General features: G+C 42.0%; 1 protein-coding gene across 2 annotated transcripts in view; it reads right to left on the reverse strand.

Annotated features, from left to right (window-relative positions):
* FAM3C (FAM3 metabolism regulating signaling molecule C) overlaps positions 1-13,155 on the reverse strand; it is a 54,180-nt gene extending 41,025 nt beyond the window's left edge. The window contains exon 1 of one of the 2 annotated variants that reach the window (XM_070788069.1): positions 13,038-13,155. The gene's annotated coding sequence lies outside the window, so the exon portion shown is untranslated. Of the gene's footprint in view, positions 1-12,985 lie in introns of both variants that reach the window. The other variant, XM_019958991.2, reaches the window with a different exon arrangement.
* Between the last annotated feature and the right edge of the window lie 860 nt (positions 13,156-14,015).

Genomic DNA, 14,015 nt, shown 5'->3' on the forward strand with positions numbered 1-14,015 from the left:
ATTAGAGTCATTTACCAAAACAGGAATATGGGTGGAAGGAGAGTGTTTTTAAAGATTAAAATATATATATATAGTATATTTGTGAAGTATATTTTTCTCTCTCCCCCGCCCCGACCCAAAAGTATAGTCTAGGTCAAAACAAGTTCCCATGTATTAGATCAATGGTTACCCATATCATCGGTTGCTAATGTGTAAAGCGCATAACCCTCAGGGTGCACTGCAAGCAGGGCCACTGTGCTTGCTCTGACCAATGAAACACCATTCTGGATAAACACTAATTAAGTAAGCAATCTAGAATGAAGGAGGGAGCCTGAATTAGGACCTCTGATTGACACACTAGATTTCTTCAAATTTCTTGTAATTTAAACATTTCATTTAGCCCAACCATCTACTTTGATTTAATTTATGGAGATTTGCTAAAATTAGGCCTGAATAAACAGATCCTGTCTTAGAATCAGTCAACTGATTCTAAGGGATGATGGATAAAAACACAGGTCAAATGATACTGTCATTCTCTCCTTGAGAAGTGGACTCAAGCTATATCCGGTGAATTAGAAGAGCACCATTCTACACCAACAAAATAAGCCCTAGGAACGATTATTCACCATGAGTGTAAGACTGTGCCAGTTAGCAAAAACTAGGTAATGAGGCAAACAGCTGAGTAAGTCACGCATTCTTATTTCATGTAATCTTCCCAATAACCCTACAGCATTATAGATGAAGTCAAGAGATTTGTTCAAGGTCATATAAAAGGTAAGTAAGAAGCTGATACTGTAAACAATTCCACCTCCCTTTCACCCCAGCAGCTCTCTGACATGTTCTAAGAAGCTTGTTGACAAAATTCCATGCCAATCAATCTGGCTTTTGCAAATTGCTCTGGGAATCACTAATCCCTGCTGCCAACTAGCCCCTCTAGGGCTCTGAAGGTTTGTCAAAATGACTAAGCCTGTGTATTAGAACACTTCGTGCAAGACAGAAAGGCCACAAGAGAATGAAGAATACCAACAAACAACAATCAATTAAACCAGAAGAAAATACAATTATACACCAAAAATATCAGGAAAGCTGACTCATTTGAAAAGACCCTGATGCTGGGAAAGACTGAAGGCAGGAGAAGGGGACGACAGAGGATGAGATGGTTGGATGGCATCACTGACTCAATGGACATCGGTTTGGGTGGACTCTGGGAGGTGGTGATGGACAGGGAGGCCTGGCGTGCTGCAGTTCATGGGGTTGCAAAGAGTTGGACATGACTGAGCAACTGAACTGAATTGAACCACTCCATTCAATCCACGTTTAACTCAGTTATGGCCAAACGGCAGTATAAGGAAACAAAATTTGCAACCCCAAAGGTCTCTTTGGTGTGTTAATTACTTCCAGTTGGAAACAGTCAAGGGAAAAAGATCCTGATCTTCCCCCTTTGCTGCCTTAAGAATTTATAGGGGGTCTATTCAGAAGAAGCTATTACCATAGATAATGATAGTATGAACCAGATGCGAAGATAGCGAGGAACCTAGCAGAATCTGCTTGCTAAAATTCCTCTAGGTATCCCATTGTCACTGCAAGACCCAGGAAACATTTACCAAACATTTGCTCTTCTGTCTCCAAGGGAACTGCCCCCTCCTCCCCTTTGAAGTCCCAAACCACTACCCCTCATATTCCTTCTCTTTTGTCTTTAGCTGAAGATAGTATTTTATGTGAGAATTTCCGCCATTTTGGCAAGTTACTCATTTTTCTCGGATCTCCCCCATGTATACATGTTATTAAACTTCTGACTTTCTGTTAATCTGTTTCATGTTAATTTTAGACCAGCCAAAAGAAACTAAAAGGGTAGAGGAAAATGTTTCCTCCCAGACGGCAATTTTAAATGAATCAACTGAGAATCAATAGACGATTCTAATATTCATGTGAATTAAGGCTTTTCCAGAAGACCAACGGGAAAAGAAGTCAAAGTCTAAAAATTGATTTGAAGTACATTTAGGCCTTGTGATGGCTAATTTATGTGTCTACTCCACTGGGCCACTGGGTGCCCAGACACTGTACTTGGTTAAACATTCTGGATGTGTCTGTGAGAATCTTACTGGATGAGATTAACATTAGAGTAAAGCAATTTGCCTTCCCCAAGTGAGTGAGCCTTGTTCAATCAGTTGGGAGGCCTGAAGAGAACAAAAAGGGCTGAGTAGAGCAGCATTCACTCTCTGCCTATAGTCTTCAAGCTGGGATATCGATCTTCAGTTTCAGCTCAGTCACTCAGCTGTGTCCGACTCTTTGCAACCCCATGGACCACAGCACGCCAGGCTTCCCTGTCCATCATCAACTCCAGGAGCTTGCCCAAACTCATGTCCATCAAGTCAGTGATGCCATCCAACCATCTCATCCTCTGTCGTCCCTTTCTCCTCCTGCTTTCAATCTTTTCCAGCATCAGGGTCTTTTCCAATGAGTCAGTTCTTTGCAGCAGGTGGCCAAAGTATTGGAGTTTCAGCTTCAGCATCAGTCCTTTCAATGAATATTCAGGTCTTCACCTGCCTCCAGATTTGAAACTTATACCACTTAATTCTCCCAGCTCTCAGGCCTGTGGCCTCAGACTGGAACCATATCACTGGCTCTCCTGCCTGCTGACTACAGATCCTGCAACTTCTCAGCCTTCACAACTGCACAAGCCGATTCCTTCTGATAGCTACTTATCTTAGGTAGGCAGATACGTGTGCTTCCCAGGTGGTGCAGAGGTAAAGAATACACCTGCAAGTGCAGGAGACTCGGGTTTAGTTCCTGGGTCGGAAAGATCCCCTGGAGGAGGACATGGCAACCCAGTCCAGTATTCTTGCCTGGAGAATCCCATGGAAAGAGGAGTTGGGTGGGTTACACTCCACAGGGTCTCAAAGAGTCAGACATGACTGAGCAATTGAGTACATACACACAAGGTAGATATTAATAGACAGGGAGATAGACAGACAGACAGATGGTCTCCTATTGATTCTGTTTCTCTGGAGAACCCAGATCCCCTCAAGACCAGAATGTAATAGACGAAATTTTCAGTCCCAGAGCAGTAAAGGAGAAAAATGACACAATGCTGAAACATAAAGAATGCTACAGCTAAAAGTCACAAGGGGAAATTATTCTAATATTATGTTTACAAATACAAGTATGGTATTTAAAGAAAATTATTTGCAAAAAATACTTGCATTTATGTAAATAAAACAGAGCAAGTGTTGGCAACTTTCTGTAAAAGGGCCAGAGGGTAAATGCTTTAGTTCTGTGGACCACAGTGTCGAAGTGAAAGTGTTAGCCCCTCAGTCAGGTCCGACTCTTTGCAACCCCATGGAATGTTGCCCGCCAGGCTCCTCCATCCTTGGGATTCTCCAGGCAAGAATACAGAGTGGGTTGCCATTCCCTTCTCCAGGGGATCTTCTGGACCCAGGGATTGAACCCCAGGTCTCCCACATTGCAGGCAGATTCTTTACCAGCTGAGCCGCCAGCAGACCACAGAGTCTCTGTCAAACCTACTCTGTTCTGTGGTTATAACTGGAGAACAATTTACAATACTGAAACAAATGGGCCCAGTTGTGTTATAAAGAAAAACTTTTATTTATTAAAATTTTCACATTATAAGCTATTATTCTGCTTTTGCTTTTTTTCTTTTTGATCACTTAAAAATACAAAAGCCAATTTGGCTCGTGACCCATTAGACCCATCAGTCATAATTTGCCACCTGAGGTAAAGGAATTAAAAAAATGAAATTGAAATTTAAAAAACGTTTAAAATAGAGGAATTAAAAACTTTCCTGACCATGCTCTAATATGCCAACATTTCTTGCTGGACTACCTGCAGTATACAATTCCCATATGGCTTCTATGGGACCTCTGAGCAGTACCAGCAGAGAGGAAGGACTGATCAAACAACCCTGAATTCTCTGTTCCATTCATGTTCACCACACATTTTCACAATCAACTGCTCTCCACATAAGAAGCATCTACTCAATGAGAATCAACATCACAGATTCTCTTCAAAAGAAAGGAAGGTGTCTTTCCTTTCCTACAGATGCAGCTGTCCACCTACAGTAAAGACAGGAATAAATCTATAGACTCTGGAATGTTTTTCAAAGGATCCCAGGAGACATTAAAAAAAAATGGAGAAAAATTAAGCTCATTATATATCCTTTCATTAACTGTAAAAATGATGGTGAGGAGAGCTTAACTGCTTTGGTAAGTGTTTAAAAGTGATTGCTTGTGTGTGTGTGTGTGTGTGTGTGTGTGTGTGTGTGTGTGTGTGATGGACTTTAAAAGGGCAAAAGGATATGGGTAACTGTGTCTGATCAATTTTTTAAATTTCAAATATTTAGTTTTAAGGAACCTTCGCTTTAATAGAAAGCTATCACCGTATCAGGTGCAGACTGTTCTCAAGTACTCGTATCATCCAGAGGCCATTTGCACACATCTTCACCAAGAGGGGTACATTTTTGAAATAACAAAATGAAGATGGTAAGAAGATTGCATTCACTTGAAAGAATCTTAACATTCAAAATACGTGAGTTGCTATCACTATATTATAAGTATTGTGAATTTAATAGAATTTGCTGTTTTCTGTTAAGCAACAGAAAAAAACCCAGTTACTACCTTGAAAATATTTTAGTTCTCATAGGAGACTCTGATACAAAATCCTAAAGAATGGATGTTTCTAAAATCTACCAGTTTAACACACACATGTGTCAGACACTTAAGTGGAAGTATGACCTGAAAAGATTAAAGGGAAAATTTTAGATGTCTGCGTAACAACTGGAAAAGTATCCTAGGTTTTTAAATGATCAAACTAATCTTATTAGAAGGAAAAAGAAAAGAAAAAGGAGCTAAAAACAAAGCATTTGGGAAGGAAAGGAGGACATCTGTATAATTCTACAGTGCCAAGAATATATTCACTTTTTCCAAAGATCACTGAGGAAAATGTAAGTGTATCCACTCTCCTGCAAAATGGCCTTCAAAAAGACGAAACTACAAAGCAACAGACCAAACACTTTAAAATAATAATTCAATAGATCCAATAAGTGAGTTTCTTCAGAAGGAAATGGTAATATTCTACTGAAAACCTCAAGAAGAGAGGGATACAAATGATCTAATCCTGGATTTGAAACTTTTCTGAACTAGCATCATATGGTTTTACTTATTTTCTTAATAGCATCACATTGAAATTACATTAAAAAGAGGATTAGTATCTAACTGGGCCTCAGAAACAGAATTAAAAGCATACTATGGAAAAGCAGAAATGAGCCAGAGGGCACCTCTCTCCCTGAAATATTCTGGGTGCACTCAGCTTTCCTCCGTAGTCCACCCACCATAAATTGCTATCCTTTGCTTTTATTTGCTTCTCCTGGCAGTGCCTGGACAAAGTAACACTTCAGAGATATTCCGTCTGATGTGCAGCAGCTGGATAAAACTCCATTCTTTTAAGAACGAGACAAGACAAACTGTAACTGTCATCCTGTCTTGTCCCTCCAGTTAAAAACCAGTTACAAGCAGCCGTGCTAACCATGCAACTGTCCTGCCTGTCCTGACTCAGCCCCAATGACGGGTGGAAGGGAGGAGGGGGAGCCGAGCCTGCCAGACCACACATACCATCCTCTAAGCGCAAAACTACTTCAGCACTGTTCACCCAACACAGAGAATTCCACAGGACAACTCCTTCCACCAAGATGAATCAGCTAGAGACCTAAAGTTCTTTCCCCTTCAGACAGTTGAGATATTAGACATCTAAAATACTTCAGTTGATTAACAAGCATTTAAACATGTTTTCTGTATATACTTCAAGTGATTAGACACTAAGTGGACACATATCCCCCTCCCCCCCACTCCAAGTCTAAGCAGCTTTCTACAGACAAAAAATATTTCATTTGCCAAAATGATGCCACTGGAGGAAGCAGCATAGCAGGAGGGGCTGTTCTTCACTGAATTCTCACTGGTGAAGAAAGATTCATTTTAACCTATGTTTTAACCTAGTCTCCTCTTCAGGCCCCAATGTTCCACTGTGGTGCTTCTCTTGAAGTTGGTAGCCAGAATTCTGGTTCACTGTGACCCACTGAGAAATGGGCTTCTCTGGTAGCTCAGCTGGAAAAGAATCTGCCTATAGTGCAGGACACCCTGGTTCGATTCCAGGGTCAGGAAGATCCCCTGGAGAAGGGATAGGCTACCTACTCCAGTATTCTTGGGCTTCCCTGGTGGCTCAGATGTAAAGACTCCGCTTGCAATGCAGGAGACCTGAGTTCGATAGGATGGGAAGATCCCCTGGAAAAAGGAATGGCTACCCAGTCCAATATTCTTTACCTGGAGAATTCCATGGACAGAGGAGCCTGGCAGGACAGTCCATGGGGTCGTAAAGAGTCAGACATGACTGAGAGACTTTCACTAAGAAATGGAGTATTTCTTGCCACATCAGTAACCAAGAATGTCTCAGTCAAGGAGATTCCAGCCCTCTACTGTGAGTTCCTAAGCCCTAAGAGCACTCAGAAAAGAGAACACCTGTGATCTAGCAGCCATCAAACTACAGCCACTCCCTACAGAGAGTCCCAAGAAAGTTCAAGATGTGGAAAACACAGGATACAGGACCCAGATAGCTGAGATACATATGAAAGGAATGATTTCAGTGAGCCCAGACTCTTGCAATAAATTCCTTGAGTTATCTGGCTTCCTTTAATTAACAATAATCTTTTGCTGTTCGGACTACCTGTCCCTTGTTACGAAACTTCTATATAACCTGTCCCCTGCCTCCCCTCATGAAAGCAGTTCTCACAGGGTCATTTGAGATGCTGTCTCCTGGGCTTAAAGTCCTAAAAATTCCACCAAGTAAAACATAACTCTCAACTTTTAGCGTGTGACTTTTTTTAAGTCAACACCAAACTTGGTGCTGACACGGATTACTACCACAAAATCCTAAAACTACTCAACACAGGTGGCTGGTGTATATGCATGTAACTGGCTAGCTGGCATCAGGGGTTATGAACTCTCTAACAGAAGAAAGGGTGACAAAAAAGAACTCAAATGAGCAAGCCACACCAATGTCACTGTAGCATAAAGTACAAATTTTAATGGACTACACAAAATGGAAATCACTAAAGTACACAGAAGCTTAAAAATAAGATTTCTGAACTGATCTGCAACACCCACACATAAAAGACTGGAAATGGGTACGCTGAAAATAACATGGGGCCAAACTAGAGTGCATTACACTCTGATACAGTTACACTGCATTTTAAAACAAAGGCATCAGTGTAATCTTCATTACAAACATAGGTCAAGTACAGGCATCCTATGTTAAACTCTATTATAAACAAATTTTACAAAGTATAAGGCCTAAAGGACTGTTACATTATAATTCTTTTTACCCATGGCTTCATTATAACCCTTCACTGTAACAAGAGGGGCTTGTGGTGTCTCAGGTACCTGACATTCTACTTTACTGATTCTAAGAAGCACACTATCTCCTTTCTTTTAACAAGTCTTAAATCAGGATGAGGTTTACAACCACATTTCTTCCTCTTAGTAGTGTGTAAAATAATGGTGTACCTTACAAACAGCTTAGATTCAATGAAATCCCATATCTGGTTCTTTGAAGCCCTAACTATAAAATAGCCCACATCACGCGCACACAGGGCTTCCCTGGTGGCTCAGCAGGGAAGAATTCACCTGCCAATGCAGGAGACCTGGGTTCAATCCCTGGGTTGGGAAGATCCCCTGGAGAAGGAAATGGCAACCCACTCCAGTATTCTTGCCTGGAAAATCCCCATGGACCGAGGAGCCTGGTGGGCTGAAGTCCATGGGGTCACAAAGAGCCAGACACAACTTAGCGACTAAACAACAACATCAATTACTGGTAGGCCTTTTATTGGGTTGATCAAAAAGTTCATCAGGGTTTTTCTGTAACATCTTACGAAAAAGCCCAAATGAACTTTTTGGCCAACCCAATACAAGGCAAATTCCTGGGCCTGGAATTTCTTGGAGAGAGGATTAAAACTCCTGCATGGTTAATAAACTCCCCAGGTGACCCTCAGTCAAGCTCAGATGTGAGTACTTCAGCCCAACAGTACATCAATCCAAACACACAGCGAAGTCTAGAGTAGGGCTGGGGAGTGAGTCAGATCTAGGCCACAAGAGCCCAAAGGTAAAATTCACAATACAAGAATCTTCATTCTTTCCTTAACAATGGAAATCAGCTAGACTCTGGGCCGCATCTCCTGTGAGAGTGAGGGAGAGAAGAGCAGTGGATAAACCTGGAAACACTGTGTGAGGAACAGAGCAAAGAGAACTCCTGTTTGCAATGCTTACAACAGAGTGTAAAATTAAAACCATCCCAATATTTTCTTGCAGCTTTCCTCTACCAAATCAGAATTTTGCTTAAAAATTCATAATCCAACTGAAGAAATGAAGTGGGGATCAGATTTCTGTAACTAAGAGTACAAACATATCCCAAATAGAAAACGAGACAAAATGACATTTCTTCTGTCAGCTCCTGCAGAGTTTCACAATTGCTGACTAAATGGCTGTAATGTAACCTGCTTTAATCTTACACTATACCATCCAAGAGGAGAAAGAGAGATGGACGAATGGATTGATAGACACAAAGGGAAGGAGGGAGGGAGAGATATGATCAATAGCAAAATAAAACTAAATACATTTTAACTATAAGTTGAACATAAGTAAAGAAGTGTCTAGTTCACAAATCGCTACAAAAAGAGACAAGAGAAAGGTACAATTTCCATAGAGTATAACTATCTTCATTTCCTATAATTCCAATATTTTACACTGTATCAGATGGGATGGTACAGGTACCTAATTCTGAATGTTTTAGAAGTCCCCTATATATTCCCTTCATTTATACAGTCTTTAAGTTAGTCTTCAGAATTTCACTGTACCAGCGCAGACATAATTCTGTTAGTCAAATTATTTACATGAAGAAATGGAGAAGCAAAGAGCCTCCATCTGCCCAAGGGCCTGGAGAGTGTGTCATTTCTATCACAAAATCAAGAATGCAAGTTAGCAGCCATTTGCAAAGAACAGATAGTAAGAAGCTTCTAGTGTAAAATTTTCTGAACCAATTAAAAATTCATTTTTTTGTCAATCACAGGTCCTTCAAGACACATTTAATGATATCCTAACTGCCAATGGCACAGTGGTAAAGAATCCCCCTGCCAAAGCAGGAAACAACAGGAGATACAGGTTGGATCCTGGGTCAGGAAGATCCCTGGAGGAAGATATGGCAACCTACTCCAGTATTCTTGCCTGGGAAATCCCATAAACAGAGGAGCTTAACGGGCTACAGTCCATGAGGTCACAAAGACTCAGACGTGACTGAAGCAACTTAGCATAGCACGGCACATGGATAGCTAGGCAGTACATCTGATAACCATGATACTATCTAAACAAGCCACGATGAAAATCAATTCAGACTCACAGCTACAAACATCTATATAATTTTTTCTTACTGGCACACAAAAACTCATGAGGATCCATCAATGGATGAATACTAAACAAAATGTGGTATGTATCTATACATGGAATATTATTCAGTCATAGAAAGGAACAAAATGCTGATACAGGTTACAACATGGATGAACCTTTAAAACTTAATGTGAAGTAAAAGAAGCTAGACACAAAGATCACCTATCTTATGACTCCATTTACATGGGATATTCAGAACAGATAAATCTGTAGAGAAAGCAGACTGGTGGTTGCCATAGGTTGGGGAATGGGGTAATTCCCATTGTAATTGCTTAATGAACACGAGGTTTCCTTTTGGGGTGATGAAAATGTAGAATTAAAAGATGTGTTGGTGGAATGCAAACTGGTGCAGCCACTATGGAGAACAGTGTGGAGATTCCTTAAAAAACTGGAAATAGAACTGCCATACAACCCAGCAATCCCACTGCTAGGCATACACACTGAGGAAACCAGAATTGAAAGAGACACGTGTACCCCAATGTTCATCGCAGCACTGTTTACAATAGCTAGGACATGGAAGCAACCTAGATGTCCATCGGCAGATGAATGGAAAAGAAAACTGTAGTACATATACACAATGGAATATTACTCAGCTATTAAAAACAATGCATTTGAATCAGTTCTAATGAGGTGGATGAAACTGGAGCCTATTATACAGAGTGAAGTAAGACAGAAAGAAAAACACTAATACAGTATATTAAAACATATTTATGGAATTTAGAAAGATGGTAATGATGACCCTATACGTGAGACAGCAAAAGAGACACAGATGTAAAGAACAGACTTTTGGACTCTGTGGGAGACAGCGAGGGTGTGATGATTTGAGAGAATAGCATTGAAGCATGTATATTACCATATGAAACAGATCGTCAGTCCAGGTTCGATGCATGAGACGGGGTGCTCTGGGCTGGTGCACTGGGATGACCCTGAGGGATGGGATGGTGAGGGAGGTGGGAGGGTGGTTCAGGATGGGGAACACATGTACACCCATGGCTGATTCATGTCAATGTATGGTAAGAACCACTACAATACTGTAATTAGCCTCCAATTAAATAAATTAATATTTTTAAAAGATGTGATGACCTCCCAATACTATGAATGCACTAAATGTCATAGAATTGTACACTTAAAAATAGTAAATTTTATGTTACGTAGATTAAATTTAATTTTTAAAGGCAACTGAAAAACTCACCAGAGTAAAGCTAGAAAAATAAAGAACAGATGAAAATTAATTAGATTAGAAATAAGGGAGATATAAGTAATAAAAACAGCTTGAATCAAATGAAAAAGTGAAGAAGACAATGGAAGAATACTGATGGGGTGAAACTAGAAACTTAGAGGTAGTGGAACATAATTTTCTCCCCTGAGAAAATATCAGCTGACTCTATTTTAAGAGCAGAATAAAATTCACAAAACCTTTTCAAGTTTAAAGAGCTTGGGAGTCATGTGCAATCACCCCAATCAGATTAAGGAAATTAGGCAAAAATATGATATTAATAAGGTGGTCAATGCCCTCTATTGGGCAATGAACTAATTGCAGAATTATTGCTTAAAATCCCAATTCTCTGATCCCAAGTTCAGGAACTCTTCTGGACTAAGTTTAAGACAAATGTTTGCTATTTACTAAATTCTCAGCTAGATGCATTTCTGTGATGCATAAGACCAAAATCTCTTTCTTCTTAGGTCTTGGACCTTTCAGCTTTGAGAAAGGAGTTATAAAAGTAAGGAGTGGCGGGGTGGGGGAAGATTCATACCTCAGATAAAGTACAGTAGCTTTGAGAGCCAAGGCTGCCTTATTCACAGTATCCATGTTACCTATAATTACCAGCAGGCACAAATAAGTACTCTGGTATGTCTAATTATGAATATACAAGTTTTCAAATACTGAGGCTGACCATTTAAGACTTAAAATATGTGGTTAAATAAAAGTCAGACTCTCTGATGTCCCACAAGGACTACTTATCACCATTCAACAACAATCTCTTTATCCTCTGACATTCTCTCCAATGATCTTTTCCTTTTTAAAGGTATCTTCTTTAATTACAAAAGATTTAGTTACTTAGTAATTCTTTTTAAAATTGTAACAGTTATTAAGTTTATTTAAAAGGCCACTTTAACCTAGTGGGCTCAGTCTTACTTTACTCCCTTTTAAACAGAAGATCCCTCCACTGGGGTCTTGGGGAGGAACCTGACCTGTGTCCTTTTTTGAAGCCTCATTTATAGGTGATTCTGAGAGATCCCCTGGGAGAGTATCACGGCATCAAACTCTTTCTTGCTATCAAGAAAAATGAGTTTAGAAAACATTACACAGACTACAGCTTCTCACACCTGTATAAAGGGTGGGGGGAGGGGGGAACGCTGTGATTTAATTAGTAAACTGCCACAGAACTTGAGACTGGCAGCCTTTAAAAGGAGGTATAGTTAATGATATGGATATGACCACAACCAGATGCTGATTCTGCCAATCTCTTGCTGGTGTTAGTAATTTGTACTCAATAATGCACTGTATGAAAAACATTAAGGTCTCCCCAAAACCTATAAAATTTGACAGGATATCACTAGCCCTGAAAGGTAGTTAAGAGTTCAAGGGGTCTGGGATCTCCTGCTAGTCTCTATCTTTTTGATCCTAACCTCTAGGGGAGATCATATTTTCTCAGTAAAATTGGGAAAATACACAAACGGACCTACTCTATGGGTCGTTAAGAAATAAAATGTGCATCGGAAAGCAGCTGGCACAGCGCCTCGTAAGCAACTGTATTCATATTCTTTTTGGCCAAATAGAAAGAAACAAAGAAAAGCTTCTGTGAATTAAACAGTTTTGTATGATAAGAAATTTTTTAAAAAATACAGAGTGATGAAAACAAAAAAAATTACAGCTGGAGATTGTCAGTCCATCACTCATTATTTAGATCTAGGGTCACAAATTGTAACATATTAACTGTGAGCTTAGCAGCAAACAAGTGGGAAAGAAAGAAAAGAAAAAACAGTACGTCCATCCGTGATACTGAATTCCAATGGGCTGGATAGGTTTAAAAAATAAAAAGTACCTCCAGCTCAGAAGACACTAAAACTTTACAACTAAGCCAAGATCGCCCTCCACAGAGTTCTAATGCAACATCCAACTCCATCCCCGCCCCTTTAGAGCACTCGGCCCGCATTTCCGACCCGAGCTGGAGACCGAGCGCGGGACGCGCGCCCCAGGTGCCAGCCCCAGGCCGGAGCGCCAGGTGCAGGCGCCGCCCCGCCCTCCGCGGAGCCCGGAGACCGGCCGCCGGGCTGGGGATGCCCGCGCGGGGCCGGCGGCCTGGACCCCCGGCCCGCCACGCTCCGGTGCCCCGCTCCTGTCGCGCCCTGCCCCCGGCGGGACGCGCCCCGACCACCCGGGCACGCCCCGGGCCGGCAATCGCGGGGTGAGCGGAAGATGAAGGTGAAGGTGGGTCCCCGGCTCCCCCCAGCCTCCCTGCCTTCGGCCGCGGCACGGTCCGCCTCCCCGTCCGTCTCACCGGCCTCCCGCCCGCCTGTCCGCCGCGCGCGCCCGCTTTCCGGCCTCCCTACGGTCAGTCTTGCAGAAGGCCGACGGGAGCCGCCGCCGCCGCCTCCCGCTCGCTCCTCGGCTTCCTCCCGGGTTCCTCCGGCTTCCCCTCACCCCTGCGAGTGGCCAGGAGGAAGCCAGCTCGCCGCTGGGCCGCCTCCCCCACTTCCCCGGCGCAACCAATGGGACCCCGCCGCTGGCAAGCCGCGCCCGCCCCCTGGCGGTGGAGGACTGCGCTGGCGCCGTGCAGGCCTGAGGAAGGGCCTGAGAGCAAAGGGAGGGGTTCTGCGGCCCCGCCCCCTGTCCGCGCCGGGCTGTCTGGACCTGCCACGTGGGAGCGAAGGGGGCGGCGGCCGTCTGCACTCCAGGACAGGGCAGAAGTGTCACGGCCTCTCCTCGCCCTCCCCCGTCCGCCACCCTCTGCCTTCAGTCACACTTCTATAATCCCCGCCTTAAAGGAAGAAAATTTAAAATAATCAGTCCCATTTTAGAGCTCCATATTCGAGATGATCATTATTTCCTCCTGACTCCTTCCAAACTAGTTCACCTATGGCAAAGATACTACCTGACTGAGCACTAGAACGCTGGTAACCTTAAATGTTGGGCTCAAGGAGAAAGGCAATTCTTGTATTTTGCACCTCACTTTCGTTTAATGTATTTAGCAACATAAAAGAAATGTTTTTCTCCTGTACACACCTTTTCGCACGATCATGTGTTAACTGGGAGGTCAAACCAAAACCTGCAAACGCAAAATTGTTTCATAATTCCTATCCATATTCCAAAATAATAACTATAACCCTTATTAGCAATATTAGGTAGAATATCAGGACAATACATGGTTGTAGAAATTAAATTGCATTAAAGAAATAATAGAGTTTAATCATAGTATTCTACCAAGTCTTAACATACCTGGAAAAATAGAAAATACAGAACTTAAATAATAGCTATGAATTTGGAAGTTTGTGTTCCATGATAGGATGAAGAGAGCCTTCTTTGCTTGC

Source organism: Bos indicus, chromosome 4 (genome assembly GCF_029378745.1).
Source record: "Bos indicus isolate NIAB-ARS_2022 breed Sahiwal x Tharparkar chromosome 4, NIAB-ARS_B.indTharparkar_mat_pri_1.0, whole genome shotgun sequence".
Taxonomy (NCBI): Eukaryota; Metazoa; Chordata; class Mammalia; order Artiodactyla; family Bovidae; genus Bos; species Bos indicus.